Source organism: Arachis ipaensis, chromosome B04 (genome assembly GCF_000816755.2).
Source record: "Arachis ipaensis cultivar K30076 chromosome B04, Araip1.1, whole genome shotgun sequence".
Classification (NCBI taxonomy): Eukaryota; Viridiplantae; Streptophyta; class Magnoliopsida; order Fabales; family Fabaceae; genus Arachis; species Arachis ipaensis.
The window spans coordinates 83289127-83304154 of NC_029788.2; positions in this window are offsets into that span (position 1 = coordinate 83289127).

Consider the following 15028-nt stretch of genomic DNA (forward strand, 5'->3'; position numbering starts at 1 on the left):
GTACTTTACATTCATGTCATTTATTTTCCTTGCAATTTATTGCTTTCCTTTATCTTCATGTTATTTACACGTCCTGTTGTTTGCTCATCACTCCAAAATGATTGTCTAACTAGAATAATCAATTTACTATAGATTGCTTAATCCGTTAATCCTCGTGGAATCGACCTCACTCTAAGTGAGTTTTATTACTTGATACAATCTGGTATACTTGCCGGTAGTAAATACGTGAAATTTCTTAATTTTTCGCGCATCAAGTTTTTGGCGCCGTTGCCGGGGATTAATTGTGATTAACAATCTACTGGTGGTTGATTACCTAGATTAGACACTTTTTCTTTCTCTTTGTTTTAGTCATTTTTTTTAATACTTTCTTCTATTGTCCCCAACTATTTATGTTAATGCCTCACCAAGAAATCCTTACTCATGACAATCTTTTCTTTTGGTGATTGTGTTATTAACATACAATAGTTTCTTTTGCGTAGTTTCATTCCAAATAAATTGGCATATGATTGCATTCTAAGTTTGGTGTTGCTATGCAACAAAATTTGTTTCCAATCTTTCCTGGATACTTGCATCAATTCCAAGTGAAATTGTCACACTAAGTTTGGTGTGCCACTTATCTTTCATGCAATGTATCATGCACACCCTACTTGTTTTTGCAATCAATGTCTCTGTTTCTTGTGCCTTCATTGTCATTTTTTTATTTCTCTTGCTTGAACACATGTACTACTAACACTCCATTGTTAAAGACACTCATGACCCATCATAAACCCCATCACCACTGTTTTAATTATTGCTTGAGGACAAGCAATCATTCTAAGTTTGGTGTGGGAGGTGGAAGAGTAGGAGGAAAATGACAACAACAATGAAGATAAAATACAAGGTGGTAAAGTTCCTTTTCCTCTTATTTATTTTCAGCACTTTAAATTGCATGACTGTCTTCCATTTTCTTTGTATGCATGTGTAATTACTCCTTGTGAATAAGCATAATTTGGTATTTGATTTGTAACATGTTGCTATGATATCATGATTATCATCTTGAATTTTACTTGCACCCAATATCTCTAAGAATGCAACAAAGAAATAATTCTTTTGAAAGGAAAATGCTGAAGAATTTAATAAATCTTGGGGCAAGTAAAAGATTAAGAGGAGTGGAGGTTCTGATTGTATGATTGTGTATTGAGGTTACATGTTTGTGAAAACTTGCATGGGAGCTCATAGACAGGAAATGAAGTTTAGAGAAGTATTATGAAATGTCTCAAACATCTATTAATCCAAGAAGTAGTAACAAAAGAAAACAAAAGAAAAAGAAAAACAAAGGACAAGCTCAAGGCTCTGAGCATCAATTACTAGGAAGAAAAAGAAAGAAACAAGAACTCAAAGAGTTATTGTCCTAGTTAAATGCTTGTGGTGGATTTGTGTCAAAGAGAGAGGCTTGAGAAAGTAAATCCTAAGTGGTGCTTCAACACCTAATACCTTAAAATCAACTGGTTTGGGAGTATTGATTGAAAGCTTATCTAAAGAGCCGCTTTGAGACATGACACTTAGAGTCAAGGCCAAGACACAAAAACTATAAGCTGCTTCAGGGTGATTATCTATAAAGAGACTTCCATAATATCATTTGAATGAAAGTCCTAAGATCTAAGACTTCCAAAATGTAAGGACTAATGAGCACTGGAATCCTTGCATAAGCATATAAATTGGAGTCACCCCACTATCACTTAATCACTTCACCCACTAAGGCATCATAAGCAATTCTTCAATACATTCCAATTAAGAGAGTTCTTTGTGCATAGTTCCTTTCTTGCTTGGGGACAAGCAAGATTTAAGTTTGGTGTTGTGATGCCAGGGCATCTTGGCTAGTTTTACTAGCCATTTTTTGTATGCTTTAGGTTGGTTTCATGCATTTTCTTAGACAATAAGCAAGTATTTGGATGAGAATTGTATGCATGCCTTGATTCAATCAAACATTGTTAATTATGTGCATTTTCATGAGATTTATGCAAGAATTGTTTGATGTTATGAATGATGCAAAATCTTGTGATTTAGCAAGGCTTTGATGCATGTGTTTGGTTGATGATAGGTGAAGCAAAGAGCCCTGGAGCTAGGAGGAAGAAGTTGAGGGCGTTGCCAACTCCAAATTCAAGTTAGCAATGCCATTGAGACTTAACTCCAGGAAGAGCATGAACACCCTTGCAAGAATTTGGCTTCTTGGAAGGCAGAGTGCATGTTGCCAACTTGGGGGAAGGCTAGCGTGTTCCTTGACAACGCTGGCAACAACGCCAGGATCTTGGAGCAGAGCAAGGAAGAGCTTGAAGAGCATTGCCAAGCAGAGGATGAACTGGCGTGTTCATCAACAACACCAACAACAAAGCCAAGGCCAAGGCAAGCAGGGAGTCACTAGAGTGTTTGATGGCAACTTCACCAACAACTCCAGCAAAGTTGGCAACCTGACCTTGCCTCCTTCAAGGATGCATAACTTGAGATAGGAAGATTCAATTGAGATGTCTTTAGTTGCGTTGAAAATTTGACATTTAGAGCTTTTCAACGATATATAATAGTCCATAGTGAAGCATGAAATGGAAGCTCGAATCAGAGTCATCTTTAGGCCCTAAAAACAAGAACATGAAGATTGAAACTCAAGGAAGCATGAATGAACCAAGGAAGCTCGAGAGCGTTGCCAAGGCAAGTGATGAACTGGCGTGTTCCTTGGAAACTCCAGCAACAACGCCAAGGCCAAAAATTTGGGCTAGGGGAGTTCACTAGCACGTTGGCACTAGCGTGTTTGGTAAAAATGCCCCAACCAAGGCAGCTTGTCCTTACCTTCTTCAAGGATGCATAACTGGAGCTACAAAGCTCTAATTGAGGTGATTCTAGTTGCATTAGAAAGTAGGGATCAAGAGCTTTCCAAGCATATATTGCAATATATGGTGGACATTAAATTTGAGGGAGAAAATTGGCCCGAAAGTTCATAGATGAACATGGTATCAACCTATAGTAAGGCCAGCTGACCTCTTCATCTTCCATGGAGTATATCTTGAGCTCTAGAGCTTTAAATGATGAAATCTCAACATCATTGGAAATTAGACATTCAAAGCTTTCCAACGATATATCATAGTATGGGTTTGGCATTCATTTGAAGCTTCAAAAGCCGGCTTCATTTAGAGCTTCAGAATCTGAGCACGTTGGCAACACTGGAAACAAAGGCGTGTTCACCAAAAACGCCTGCAATTTTGGCAGGCTGACATTACCCTCTTCAATGGAGCATAACTTGAGCTACAGAGATCCAAAGCAACAAAGCATCTCCAGACGCTTATCTGAAATTCCCACCAATGAATTACATAAGTAACTTTATCTTATTTTATGTTTTATTTATATTTTAATTATCAAAACCTCATAATCAATTGAATCCACCTGACTGAGATTTACAAGATGACCATAGCTTGCTTCAAGCCGACAATCTCTGTGGGATCGACCCTTACTCACATAATGTATTACTTGGATGACCCAGTGCACTTGCTGGTCAGCTGCATGGAGTTGTGAGGAAAGTGTGAGATCGCGATTCCGTGTACCACGTTAGCAATGGTTAAAGAGAGTATGTTAAATGAAGAAGCCAGAAGAAAAGAGCGAGATTTGACAAATACCTCCTCCCAGTCAGAAGCACTTGTTTCAGAGTCACGGGGGAGAAGTCAAATTAGAAAACCTCACAGTTTTGACAGGTCAGAGAGTCAAAGCAAGTCAAGAGGAAAGTACAAGTCAAGAAAAGAGTTCATTTGTCACCATTGTGGCAAGTCGGGACATATCATGAGGTATTGTAGGTTCTTAAAAAGAGAACAATCAATGGGAAGAAATAAAGACAAATGTAAAGATAGTGATAAAGAGACTGCTGCTATTGTTTATGAAGATGTTCTTATCACATATGATGAAAATTATGTGAATATTGTCTGTGATGATTCCACTTGGATTATGGACTCTGGTGTCTCATGTCATGTCACTCTGAGACGTGAATTTTTCACTTCTTATACTGCTGGAAATTTTGGCAAGATCAAATTGGGAGATAAAGGAGTGTGTGATATAATTTTTATGGGTAATTTGTGGCTTGAAACCAATATGGGATGCAAGTTGCAGTTGAAGAATGTTAGGCATGCGCCAGATATGCGGTTCAATCTTATTTCTATGAAGGCATTGGATCAAGAGGGGTATTGCACTTCCTTTGGTAGTGGAAAATGCAAGATTACCAAAGGGGCTCTTATTGTTGCTAGAGAAGATAATAGTCTCACTACTCTCTATTGGTTGCAATCAAAGTTGTGCAAAGAAGAAGTGAATATAGCTGATGATTCCTCTTCTGATTTGTGGCACATACGTCTTGGTCAAGAAGCACTCACTTCCAGTGAAAGGTACAACTTTAAATACTTGCACTCATTGTTTTGTTAGAAAGCATGCTAGAGTATCATTTTATAATTCTGGACCTCATAGGAGATCACATGTTCTAGATTTAGTTCACACTGATGTTTGCACTATGGATGCTAAGACACTAGGTGGTGCATCATATTTTGTTACTTTTATTGATGATTATTCTCAAAAAGTATGGGCTTTTGTTTTGAAATCTAAAGACCAGGTTCTCGGAATATTCAAACACTTTCATTTAAGTGTTGAAAGAGAAATAGGAAGGAAATTGAAATGTGTTCGAGCAGATAATGGTGGTGAATAATCCATTTGAAGAGTATTGTAAAGGACATGGAATCAAGCTTGAGAAGACGGTTCCTAAGACTCCTCAACATAATGGAGTTGCAGAGAGAATGAATCGCACTATCAATGATAGAGTCAGGTGTATGCTCTCTTATGCAAAGTTGCCTAAGTCCTTTTGGGGTGAAGCGATGAGGACTGCAGTAGATCTGATCAATTTTTCTCCTTCAGTTCCACTAAATGGTGATGTTCCAGAGAAAGTTTGGAGAGGGAAAGATGTCTCCTATAGTCACTTGCGAGGGTTTGGTTGCAGGGCTTTTGTTCACATTCCAAGAGATGAAAGGTCTAAACTTGATGGAAAGTCAAAGCAATGTATCTTCATGGGTTATGGTCACGAAGACTTTGGTTACAGATTATGGGATCCGGTGAGCAAGAAGATAATTAGAACTGAGATGTGATTTTTCTTGAAGACCAAACTATTGAAGAGCTTGAGAAGACAAATAAGCTAATAACTGTTAGACGTTCTGCTGATGATGAACCTGGTCCTTCCACTAGACCTCCTGTTGATGGGGAAGATGTACAAGTTGATAATGATGGTGATAATTTTTATGATGAACCTACACCTCAACCTGAGGTGCCAAATGTTGAAGTTCCACCTGAACCACCAGTTGAGCCTGAATTTAGAAGATCTACTAGAGAGCGTCATCCTTCTCAAAAAATACTCTCTTCATGAGTATGTGATGAACACTGAGATTGGAGAGCCAGAGAGCTACCAGAAAGCTATGTCTGATGAGCATAAGGAAGATTGGTTGAAGGCTATGCAAGAAGAAATGAAATCCTTGCATGAGAATCACACTTTTGAATTAGTGAAGTTGCCGAAGGGTAAGAGAGCATTCAAGAATAAATGGGTGTTCAAATTGAAAGCGGATGAAAATGTCTCACGACCAAAGTACAAAGCTCGATTGGTTGTGAAAGGCTTTGAGCAAAAGAAAGGTATTGATTTTGAGGAGATTTTCTCTCCAGTTGTGAAGATGTCCTCTATTCGAGTTGTGCTTGGATTGGCGACTAGCTTGAATTTAGAGGTTGAGCAGCTTGATGTGAAGACTGCATTCCTTCACGGTGACATAGATAAAGAAATATATATGGAGCAACCAGAGGGTTTCAAGGTTAAAGGAAAGGAGCATCTTGTATGCAAGTTGAAGAAGAGCTTATATAGGCTGAAGCAAGCGCCAAGGTGGTACAAGAAGTTTGATTCCTTCATGGAAGGTCATGGGTATAGTAAGAGTTCTTTTGATCATTGTCTGTATGTTAAGAAATTCTCTGATGGTGATTTTATAATTCTCTTGCTTTATGTTGATGACATGTTTGGTCATGACACTAAAAAGATTGAAAGTCTTAAGAAAGACTTGAACAGATCCTTTGCTATGAAGGATTTGGGTCTTGCAAAGAAAATCCTTCGTATGAGTATCACTCGTGACAGGAAGAATGGAAAACTGTGGTTGTCACAGCAGAAATATATTGAGAAGGTTTTAGAGAGGTTTAGTATGAGTAATTCCAAACCTGTTGATGACTGGAATTCACACCCCATTCAAAATTGGTGAATTAGTCCTTTTGGCAAGTGCACCAAAATTATCCTCAAGTAATAACCCACAGTGGAGTGGGATCGTATCCACAGAGATTAGCAAATTCGAGCAGTTTTAATCAATTGATGAATTAGTCAAGCGGATCAATAGGATTGTAGAGTGCAGAATTGTAAATGACATAAATATAAATGACTAGAATATAAAGAAAAGCAATAAAGTGTAGAAATATAAATGACAGAAAGTAAAGGGCAGAATCATAAATGACTTGAATGTAAATGGGAATGGGGAATTGCTGAATGTAAAAATAAGCAGTAAAGAAATGGGTAGATAAGAATGGGGAAATTCATTGAGATTGGGAGATATTGTCTCTTTAGATCGAATCTAGCTTATATCCCCTTCAATCATGCAACTCATTGACCTCTTGGCAATCATGATTGATTGAGCCCCAATCCCTTGGTGACTCAATCTCTCAGATCTTGATCAATAGCCAATTCCTTGGTCTAATTGCTCATGAAGAAAGATATGCTTGTTCCCTGATTATACCACACACCATTATAGGTCCAAGTAGAGGGAGGATTATATGTCACATATCCAAACACCAAAACCCAGATTCTACTCTAGTGTGAGAAGGGATTTCAAGCATGGTTTCATGTTTCCTTTCCCAAGGTTCCCATGAAACCCAATTGCATTCAATCTCTTTCCCAAGATGATTGAATACTAAGCTTTACGAACGAAATTCCTTCTAGAAAATCAAAGAGAAGATGAAGAGAAGAAGGATTTCACTATCATCAATCCATCAAGTACAACAGAGCTCCCTCACTCAATGAGAGGGAAGTTAGCTACTCATGGCTCAAAAAGTATTCAAAAGTGAAGTGTAAAAGTGGATCTAAAACTGACTGCTTAACTCCCTTCTTCAGTACTCCTTGGGGGTATTTATACTACTTCTAGTAAAATAAAAGAATTACAAAAGTGAAAAAGGAAAATTACATTTTGGAGGGAAAAGAAAACACTCAATAAGCATGACTTCTTAGCTGGCGTGTGACTGGCGCTTCTCTAGCATGTCACGTGCCCTTCATTTCTAGCTTGGCATCCCACGCCTACTCCTTCAAGTGGCACGCTCGTCCCTCTCTCAACCTTGGCGTGCCACGCCTTCGAACTCAAGTGGCACGCCCCTTGCCTTTCTCACTTCTCTTTGCCTCTGGAAACTTGTACTGGCGTGCTACACCTAAAGGCTGGCGTGCCACGCCCATGATCTTGTCTTGGTTCCAGTAGTTGGCATCCCACACCTCAGTCTTCAAGTGGCACGCCATAGTAAAATGCTAAGGTTGGCGTGCCACGCCTTCGATACCAAGTGGCATGCCCAGTCTTTGCTTTTGGTCCTTTGTGCATTGGCGTGCCACGCCTGGTTACTCAAGTGGCATGCCCAGTCTTCAATTGCCTTCAGCCCCTTCTCTGGATTGTTGTACCAGCGTGCCACGCCATGCTGCTCAAGTGGCACGCCCATGGATTTTTGAACTCTTCAAGCTTGGCGTGCCACGCCTGGGTTCTCAAGTGGCACGCCCAAGTGACTTCTTGGGGCTGGCGTGCCATGCCTTCGACACCAAGTGGCACGCCATAGTGAAGGTTCTTCTTGGAATAGTGAGTTGGCGTGCCACGCCCCTTTGCTCAAGTTGCACGCCTATAGTAATTGATGGGCCAGGCGTGTTACGCCAACTTGGAGTGCCACGCCCCTTTTGTGTCTTCCATTGTAGCTCTTTGGAATTTTGTATTAGCGTGCCACGCCCAGTCTCTGGCGTGCCACGCCCACATGCATGCTTGGACTTCTTCTCTGGACTTTAGTACTGGCGTGCCACGCCCAGCTCCTGGCGTGCCACGCCAGTGCATTTTTGTGGCGTTTGCTTCAAATGGCACGCCAATTTCACACGCCTAGCTTCTTGTTTGTCTTCTACCCAATTTTTGATGCTTTTCTCACCTGAAATTCAGCACAACTCATCTCAAAGTAGTGTACCATAATATTCATCAAATAATGCATGAATTGTACTGATCAAATGAGATTTATGCTCTTTTATGGTCTTCTTTATGCAAGAAAAAAGGGTAGATGATGCAAGTCATCACAACACCAAACTTAAGTTTTGCTTGTCCCAAGCAAATCAATGTGAGTAAACCTTTATAACTTGAGGCCTTGGCTTTGAGTGATTGCAGTACAACTAAGAGTAAGACTAAGTGTTCAACACATGTATGAATATTTTAATGTCATGGGAAGCTCTTGGATCCTTGAGGGTTCTTTCAGGTATAGGCCTTAGGGGTCCTTTCTATTGATTGTCACCTTGAAGTAGTAAGGATTGTTTTGCTTTCTTGACCACGACTCTAAGTGTTTTATCTCAAGACAACCCTTTATTTAAGCTTTCAATTAGCACTCCCAAACCAGTTAGTTTTAGGGTACTAGGTGTTGAGACACCCCTAAGAATTTACTTGTCCAGGTCTCTTCTTGACACATCTTCACCACAAGCATCTACTAAGATCTTAAATTCTTTTTGAGCTTTTTAATGTTTCTTCTTTTTTTTTCTATCCCAGTAGTTGATGCTCAAAGCCTTGGGTCTTTATTGCTTACTACCTCTTGGTTCTATGGATATTCAAGGAACACCCTTTGGCCTTCCCTGGTTATACCTTCTAGGACTAGTTGCTCTACCATGACTCATTTTCTTTTTAGTTCATACAAGGTTCTACACTTAGTTTCTTAATTCTTAGTTTGTTTGATAATCCATCTTGGCCTTGGTCTCTCTCATTGTTTTTGCACAACTCACAGTGACTCTTATGGGGACAAACTCTACTTTTATTTATGTTGAAATGAAGACTTGAAATACATGGCATTTTCTTTCTTGAAAAAAAAAAGAACTCTGGTGCACGAAATTGTGATCTCAGGCAACGGTGCCAAAAACTCAGTACGCGAAGCGGAATAAGTTGAATTGAATAGAAAAACAGTAGTACTTTGCATTAAATCATGAGGAACAGCAGAGCTCCACACCTTAATCTATGGAGTGCAGAAACTCTACCGTTGAAAATACATAAGTGATGAAGGTCCAGGCATGGCCGAATGGCTAGCCCCCAAATGTGATCAATATGATCCAAAGTTGAACTAAAAATCATAAGATGTAAATATAATAGTAAAAAGTCCTATTTATACTAAACTAGTTACTAGGGTTTACATAATTGAGTAAATGATGTAGAAATCCACTTCCAGGGCTCACTTGGTGTGTGCTTGGGCTGAGCTTGAAGTTTACACGTGGAGAGGTCATTCTTGGAGTTGAACGCCAGTTTGTAACGTGTTTCTGGCGTTGAACTCCACTTTGCAACTTGTTTCTGGTGTTGGACGCCAGACTACAGCATGGAGCTGGCGTTGAACGCCAGTTTACGTTGTCAATCCTTATTCGAAGTATGGACTTTTATATATTGATGGAAAGCCCTGGATGTCTACTTTCCAACGCAATTAGAAGTGTGCCATTTAGAGTTCTGTAGCTCTAGAAAATTCACTTTGAGTGCAGGGAGGTCAGAATCCAACAGCATCATTAGTCCTTCTTCAACCTCTGAATCTGATTTTTGCTCAAGTCCCTCAATTTCAGCCAGAAAATACCTGAAATCATAGAAAAACACACAAACTCATAGTAAAGTCCAGAAATGTGAATTTTAATTAAAAACTAATAAAAATATACTAAAAACTAACTAAATCATACTGAAAATATACTAAAAATAATGCCAAAAAGCGTATAAATTATCCGCTCATCACAACACCAAACTTAAATTGTTGCTTGTCCCCAAGCAACTGAAAATCATTTAGGATAAAAAGAACAGAATATACTATAAATTCCAAAATATCAATGAAATATAGCCCCAATCAGATGAGCGGGACTTGTAGCTTTTTGCCTCTTGAATAGTTTTGGCATCTCACTTTATCCATTGAAGTTCAGAATGATTGGCATCTATAGGAACTTAGAATTCAGATAGTGTTATTGATTCTCCTAGTTCAGTATGTTGATTCTTGAACACAACTACTTTATGAGTCTTGGCCGTGGCCCTAAGCACTTTGTTTTCCAGTATTACCACCGGATACATAAATGCCACAGACACATAACTGGGTGAACCTTTTCAGATTGTGACTCAGCTTTGCTAAAGTCCCCAATTAGAGGTGTCCAGGGTTCTTAAACACACTCTTTTTTTGCTTTGGACCTTGACTTTAACCGCTCAGTCACAAGTTTTCACTTGACACCTTCACGCCACAAGCACATGGTTAGGGACAGCTTGGTTTAGTCGCTTAGGCAAGGATTTTATTCCTTTTGGCCCTCCTATCCACTGATGCTCAAAGCCTTGGATCCTTTTTATTACCCTTGCCTTTTGGTTTTAAGGGCTATTGGCTTTTTGCTCTTGCCTTTTGGTTTGAAGAGCTTTTGGCTTTTTCTGCTTGCTTTTTCTTTTTCTTTTTCTCTTTTTTTTCGCCATTTTTCTTTTTTTTTTGCAAGCTTTTGTATTCACTGCTTTTTCTTGCTTCAAGAATCATTTTTATGATTTTTCAGATTATCAAATAACATGTCTCCTTTTTCCTTATTCTTCAAGAGCCAACATATTTAACATTCATAAAGAACAACTTCAAAAGACATATGCACTGTTCAAGCATTCATTCAGAAAACAAAAGGTATTGTCACCACATCAATATAATTAAACTAAGTTCAAGGATAAATTCAAAACTCACGTACTTCTTGTTCTTTTGAATTAAAAACATTTTTCATTTAAGAGAGGTGATGGATTCATAGGACATTCATAACTTTAAGACAAAGTTACTAAATACTAATGATCATGTAATAAGACACTAACATAGATAAGCACTTAACATAAAGAAAATGAAAAACAGAAAATTTGAGAACAAGGAATGAGTCCACCTTAGTGATGGTGGCATTTTCTTCTTGAGGAACCAATGATGTCCTTGAGCTCTTTTATGTCTCTTCCTTGTCTTTGTTGCTCCTCCCTCATTTCTCTTTGATCTTCTCTAATTTCATGGAGGATGATGGAGTGATCTTGATGTTCCACCCTTAGTTGTCCCATGTTGGAACTTAATTCTCCTAGGGAGGTGTTGATTTGCTCCCAAAAATTCTGTGGAGGAAAGTGCATCCCTTGAGGCATCTCAGGGATTTCTTGGTGATGAGCTTCTTCATGCGTCTCTTGAGATCCATGAATAGGCTCTCTTGTTTGCTCCATCCTTTTCTTAATGATGGGCTTGTCCTCTTCAATGAGGATATCTCCCTCTATGTCAATCCCAGCCGAATTTCATAGGTGGCAAATGAGGTGAGGAAAGGATAACCTTGCCATAGTGGAGGACTTGTCAGCCACCTTGTAGAGTTCTTGAGGTATAATCTCATGAACCTCCACTTTCTCCCTAATCATGATGCTATGGATCATGATGGCCCGGTCTATTGTAACTTCAGACCGGTTGCTAGTGGGAATGATTGAGCGTTGAATGAACTCCAACCATTCTCTAGCTACAGGCTTAAGGTCCAGTCTTCTCAGTTGAACCGGTTTGCCTTTTGAGTCAATCTTCCATTGAGCTCCTTCCACATATATGTCCATGAGGACTTGGTCCAACCTTTGATCAAAGTTGACTCTTCTTGTGTAGGGGCGTGCGTTCTCTTCCATCGTTGGCAAGTTGAACGCCAACCTCACATTTTCCGGAGTAAAATCTAAGTATTTCCCCCGAACCATGGTGAGATAATTCTTTGGGTTCGGGTTCTTACTTCGATCATGGTTCCTAGTGATCCATGCATTAGCATAGAACTCTTGAACCATAAGAATTCTGACTTGTTGGATGGGGTTTGTTAGAACTTCCCAACCTCTTCTTTGGATCTCATGTCGGATCTCCGTATACTCATTTTTCTTGAGTTTGAAAGGGACCTCGGGGATCACCTTCTTCTTGGCCACAACATCATAGAAGTGGTCTTGATGGGCTTTGGAGATGAATCTTTCCATCTCCCATGACTCGGAGGTGGAAGCTTTTGTCTTTCCTTTCCCTTTTCTAGAGGATTCTCCAGTCTTAGGTGCCATCAATGGTAATGGAAAAACAAAAAGCTTATGCTTTTACCACACCGAACATAGAATATTGCTCGCCCTCGAGCAAGAGAAGAAAGAAAAGAAGAAGAAGAAGAAGATATGGAAGAGAGGGAGAGAGGGTTGTGTTTCGGCCAAGAAGGGGATGAGAGGGTTGTGTTGTGTGAGAATGAAGAAGAATGGAGAGGTTTATATAGTTGAGGGAGAGGGGTTAAGGTTCGGCCATATGGGGTGGGTTTGGGTGGGAAAGTGATTTTGAATTTTGAAAGTAGGTGGGCTTTATGAGGTAGGTTTATGGGGAAGAGTGGATGGATGTGAGTGGTGAATGGGTAATAAGGAAGAGAGAGATTGAGGTGATTGGTGAAGGGTTTTGGGGAAAGGTGTTTATTGGAAAGAGAGGATGAATGAGAAGAGGGGAGAGTATGAGTAGAGGTAGGTGGGGATCCTGTGGGATCCACAGATGCTGAGATGATCCTGTGGGGTCCACAGATCCTGAGGTGTCAAGGATTTACATCCCTGCACCATTGAGACATGTAAAATGCCTTTGCATGCAATTCTGGCATTTAAACACCGAATTGATGCTTGTTCTGGGCGTTCAACGACCAGATGCAGCATGTTTCTGGTGTTGAACGCCAGTTCTATGCTTGTTTCTGGCGTTCAGCGCCAGCTTTCCTCAGTGTGCATTCCTGGCATCTGAACGCCAGGATGCTGCTTGTTTCTGGCGTTCAACGCCAGATCCATGCTCTGTTCTGGCGTTGAACGCCATCAAGATGCTCCTTACTGGCGTTTAAACGCCAGTAAGTCCTTCCTCCAGGGTGTGATTTTTCTTCTGCTATTTTTTATTCTGTTTTTAATTTTTCTATTTATTTTGTGACTCCACATGATCATGAACCTAATAAAACATGAAAGAACAATAAGAATGAAAATAAGATAAATAAAAATTAGGTTGCCTCCCAACAAGCGCTTCTTTAATGTCAATAGCTTGACAGTGGGCTCTCATGGAGCCTCACAGATATTCAGAGCATTGTTGAGACTTCCCAACACCAAACTTAGAGTTTGGATATGGGAGTTTAACACCAAACTTAGAGTTTGGTTGTGGCCTCCTAACACCAAACTTAGAGTTTGACTATGGGGGCTCTGGTTGACTCTGCAGTGAGAGAAGCTTTTCATGCTTCCTCTCCATGGTTACAGAGAGAGATCCTTGAGTTTTAAACACAAGGTTGTCCTCATTTAGTTGAAGGATCAATTCTCCTCTGCCCACATCAATCACAGCTCTTGCTGTGGCTAGGAAGGGTCTTCCAAGGATGATGGATTCATCCTCATCCTTCCCAGTATCTAGGATTATGAAATCAACAGGAATGTAAAGGCCTTCAACCTTTACTAACATGTCCTCTACTTGTCCATAAGCCTGTTTTCTGGAATTGTCTGCCATCTCTAACGAGATTCTAGCAGCTTGTACCTCAAAGATTCCCAGTTTCTCCATTATAGAGAGTGGCATGAGGTTTATCCCTGACCCAAGGTCACATAGAGCCTTCTCAAAGGTCATGGTGCCTATGGTACAAGGTATTAAGAACTTTCAGGGATCCTGTTTCTTCTGAGGCAATCTCAGTTGATCCAGATCACTCAGTTCATTGGTGAGCAAGGGAGGTTCATCTTCCCAAGTCTCATTACCAAATAATTTGGTATTCAGCTTCATGATAGCACCAAGGTACTTGGCAACTTGTTCTTCAGTAACATCTTCATTCTCTTTAGAAGAAGAATACTCATCAGAGCTCATGAATGGCATAAAGAGGTTTAATTGAATCTCTATGGTCTCTAGATGAGCCTCAGAGTCCTTTGGTTCCTCAGAGGGAAACTCCTTATTGATCTCTGGACGTCCCAGGAGGTCTTCCTCACTGGGATTCACGTCCTCCTCCTCTTTTGTGGTTTCGGCCATGATGGTCATTTCAATGGCCTTGCACTCTCCTTTTAGATTTTCTTCTATATTGCTTGGGAGAGTACTAGGAGGGTTTTTAGTGATCCTTTTACTTAGCTGGCCCACTTGTGCTTCCAGATTTCTAATGGAGGACCTTGTTTCATTCATGAAACTTTGAGTGGCCTTAGATAGATCAGAGACTATGTTTGCCAAGCTAGATGGATTCTGCTCAGAATTCTCTGTCTGTTGCTGAGTGGATGATGGAAACGGTTTACTATTGTTAAACCTGTTTCTTCCACCATTATTAAAGCCTTGTTGAGGCTTTTGTTGATCCTTCCATGAGAAATTTGGGTGATTTCTCCATGAGGGGTTATAGGTGTTCCCATAGAGTTCACCCATGTAGTTTACCTCTGCTATTCCAGGGTTCTCAGGATCATAAGCCTCTTCTTCAAAAGATGCCTCTTGAGTATTGTTGGATGCTTCCTTCAATCCATTCAGACTCTGAGAGATCATATTGACTTGCTGAGCCAATATTTTATTCTGAGCCAATATGGCATTCAGAGTATCAATTTTAAGAACTCCCTTTCTTCTGAAGCGTCCCATTACTCACAGGATTCCTCTCAGAAGTGTACATGAACTGGTTATTAGCTACCATGTCAATGAGTTCTTGAGCTTCTACAGGTGTTTTCTTTAGGTGAATGGATCCACCTGCAGAAGTATCCAACGACATCTTAGCTAATTCAGACAGACCATCATA